The sequence below is a fragment of the Sorghum bicolor genome, chromosome 9 (genome assembly GCF_000003195.3).
Source record: "Sorghum bicolor cultivar BTx623 chromosome 9, Sorghum_bicolor_NCBIv3, whole genome shotgun sequence".
NCBI classification, from domain to species: Eukaryota; Viridiplantae; Streptophyta; class Magnoliopsida; order Poales; family Poaceae; genus Sorghum; species Sorghum bicolor.
In genome coordinates this window covers 46,251,324-46,255,188 of record NC_012878.2, presented here as the reverse complement: position 1 = coordinate 46,255,188, position 3,865 = coordinate 46,251,324, and the positions used below count along the sequence as shown (strand labels likewise).

The 3,865-nt window shown below is 37.7% G+C and overlaps 1 long non-coding RNA gene across 3 annotated transcripts; it reads right to left on the bottom strand.

The window, feature by feature from the left end:
- On the bottom strand, positions 500 to 3,528 carry LOC110430115. 3 transcript variants are annotated; one of them, XR_002447345.1, is made up of 5 exons: positions 3,426 to 3,528; positions 2,067 to 2,289; positions 1,190 to 1,427; positions 732 to 809; positions 500 to 590 (listed from the first exon to the last, which is right to left on the bottom strand). It is a non-coding gene; the product is annotated as an uncharacterized LOC110430115 (long non-coding RNA). The 3 variants fall into 3 exon arrangements; XR_002447344.1 differs by lacking the exon at positions 3,426 to 3,528 and adding an exon at positions 2,849 to 3,203; XR_002447346.1 differs by lacking the exon at positions 3,426 to 3,528 and adding an exon at positions 1,490 to 1,554 and having other exon boundaries at positions 2,067 to 2,579.

The following is a 3,865-nucleotide window of genomic DNA, read 5'->3' as shown; positions in this document are numbered from 1 at the left end:
AATAATCCTAAAAGGTCAAGAAAATATGGGAAGAACAATAGTATTTAGTAAATGTGAGGAAAAGAATAGAAGAAAGGCATAAACATATACAACTACAAGGGTGCTGATCCTAGCTCTCTACTCTGGAACAATGAACAGGAATCACATGACATAAGTTCATAATTTGAGTTCCTCCATATATGACATAATTCCCTTGTTCATATTGCAATCTAAATATACAGAAATAAAAAAATGAAACCATGAATAGGAAAAGAAAAAGAATCATCAAGTAGTCATTGAAAATATCTCTAAAACTTTAGGCTCATGGCTGATATTGTAAAAAATAATTAAATTCTCACGGTTAACCAAACTTACAAATTAAGATAGAGCAACAATAAATAGCCCAAAGTGGTTTGTCAGATGCACAAACTCTCTTAGCTCTATTTTGACAATACAATCAACTCCATCAGCACTGCCTAGGATTATACCCGTGCGTTGAAACGGAAACAACAAAAAAACAAACGTGATAATTGCAGTTCTAGGAATGGTAGTCCCTTAGCAACCGCTCTTCTAGCATGAAAAGAAGTTTGTCCAGCAGGCCTTACACCAGACTGAAAACAGAATGCAGTGCAAATGTCAAATTGGAGTGTCGTTACTAATTCTGATTTTGAAAACTGGCCACTCTACAATATGAGCCAACATAATTTCATATGTTTGCTTTCAGAATCAGAGCTAGTTTTTAACAAGATTACCAAGTTGTCGCCATCCTCATTCAATCTGAAATAAGCCATGATGACCATGGAGCTTCAAAAATTCATGCGGAGCACCATCTGAAAAGAGCCAAATAAAGTATCGAAAGTGAAATAGTTTATTAAAAATGCTAATAGATCCCGAATGGTCAGAGTGTTAAAAGCTTATCAGCAACTAATGATAAATTATTATTTGACCTTTAGTTGACATACGATGAAACACATATAAAAAATATATTTTACTTCATACTTAAGTTGTTTTCATGTTTGCAGAGAAGATTTCTCATCATATCTTTGATGCATGTGTTGTCAATCTTGTCATCTTCTAGTTTTCTATTACTTATTGGAAATTATTGGAAAACAACTGCTTATGTAAGGCATACCCACAAACACAAGTTATTGTGTTTCATTACTTATACAATACGAAAAATGAACAATGAAGTGCTGACATATTATTTCACCTCTTTTATTAATAGCCTTATAGTGGTGAGGTCCCTATGAATCGCAAGGTCAATGACACCATTGAGTGTGCTGTACCATGTTTCCTTTTATTTTCATGTGTTTGGAGATTTGGAAGAGGAAGGATTGCATCTTCAACACTGGCTTGGTCTAGAGTGTGACCATCTCCTGCTTGCCGTTATTGCCAGGCTTCTACTCGAATTCCGGTTAATTCTTTAAATGTGATAAATTTTTGTTTTCCTGAAATTAAAATTTAGAAGCAATATAAATTAATATATCACTTGCAAAATGTGGGATCATACCACCATCGAAGTAATGACCACATATAATGCAGTAGCACACAAGTTTGCTGGCTCTTCTCATATGCCTATCAAAAGTAGGGTTCAATTTCAGCTAAGGAAGAAAGAAAATAAAACATGACTGTACATGTGTGAATCTGAAGCTTGATGCAAAATGTTGGTTTTGATTGGTGACCTCAGTACATAGTATCTATTATTATTACACCTACACCAATTGAAGTTCTAAATCCACTGCTAATAAGTGAATTTCCAGAAAGAAGATCACACATGATTCTCAATTCATGGCATAAAATTTGTTGAAACTTGAATATTTATATATTTGGAGAGCTCAAGTTATACCTAAACACAACTTGGATATTTGCTGAATCTTCAATATTTTTATATCTGGCGTGATTGAAAATCTAAAAGCTATATGATCAGGTAATAGACAACATGCATCGAACAATAGTCCAGACGCCTAATATCCCAACTCTCAATCCATAAGCATCGATGGTTTGGGAATCTCTGAGTTTGAATAATAGTTCAGGCACATAATAATATCTCAAATCCAACCCATAAGCATTAATGGTTTGGGACTCACCCGAGAGAGTGGATCGAGTAGGCTGCGGCTGCAACACGACACTTTGCTGCATAGTGAGGATTCATACTTCTGCAAAACAACTCCAAGATCTCTACTCTTCCAAAAGCCAGCAGGATAGAGTTTGGAAGGCAATTGCAGGCGTCCATGGCAAAATGAAACGGGTCCCTCCATCGCCATCAATCTGTCGTGTGGCCATACTATGGACTCAACAATACTGGTCAAGCTGTGCATCATTTAAACAGAAGGCAATCATTTTTCTCTAAGCCATCATCCTCTAATTTTTGGTGCAAAATTTAAAAAGGATAAATTCACAGCAGAATAGGTTGATCTATTTGGAACACGTAAGCTAGGAAGAATACTGAACAGTAATTAGAAAAAAAATGAATGCTTCTAAGACAAAGCTGGCATTGGCACTAACATAATTGAGCACCCCATGTCCAATGTGAAATCAGGACAAGTTCATCTCATAACCATGCATAAAAACATGCTAAAGATATACATAAGACGTATAAGATAGATATATAGATATATATATATATATATATATATATATATATATATATATATATATATATATATATATATATATATATATATATATATATATGAAGCATGAATTAAAACGACCATAGCGGCATAGCGCTAAAAGCTAATTTCATGGAAAATTAGAAGCTGAATGACACTCATGGAAAATTAAAAGCAGAATGACACCCTCGTTGACATAGTTGAAAATAAACTGATGTATGTATTCATAGGGAGAATAAGCAAGCTGCCAGTCATACCTTCCATATCTCAATGCCCAGGGCATGAAGATGAACACAAAGAGATCATCTATATATGTTGCAGGAAAGTAACTATTTATATCATTTTCTCAAATCTATGGACCAGCTAGATTTTTTAATTTTCCAGTCATGTCAAATTTCATGGCCAATCAATGAATATCATGTCTTATGGTCATCGTTTTACTCTGAAACATGCTAAAGAGAATATGTTAACTTTGCATAAACTCCATTATCCTGCAGTGTAAATTTAAACCCAAATTCATCAAATTAATAAAAAATTACTTCAGTTAAAAACACATTGATGTGAATTAACAGAGATTGAGCATTTTTAAGTAGTTAGTGCAGACGTAAGTGCAAACACGTATTGACAATCAACTCGTAAAGAGACAAATAGCAGTATCTCATCTGCAGTTCTACATAGGCGCCAAATCGAAGGAGAGCGTGCATCGCTATCCATCTGGGCATAGATGCAACATCCTCCTTCCAGATCAGGCAAATACATGTATATGAGTTCTAGAAACAAGAAAATACGGCTCAACTTGTGATCGAATGAGTAGCAAATCTGAGGCTTACGTACCAGCGCTTGGCCTCGGGCTCGTCGGCATCGCTCTGCTGCAACCCGTTCTTTGCCTCATCGTCGCCGAAGGCCGTACTCCTCCACAAGGGCAGGCCTACGGTGGCACCGACGACAGTGGCCATGCGTGGCGGCGTGAGTTGCCGGTGGGGCTGGCTTGGTGGCCCAGGAGGCGCCTTGGGGACCTGCAGCGACCCAAATTGATTTATAAGTTCCTGTTCTTCAATAATTCCCCAAATTCCCCAAATGCAAACTGTGCCCAAAAAATTTCTCCAAATCCAATTAGATCCAGGAGAGAGCAGCTCGTATCGGACCTTGGCCGGGTCGCCACCAGAGGACTCAGAGCCGAGCCGCACCAGGATCTGCGCGGGGTCGGAATGCTCCAAGCCGGGCGCGTCCTCGCGGTCGCGCGATTCACCCGCTCGCTGCTCCTCTGCGCGCAC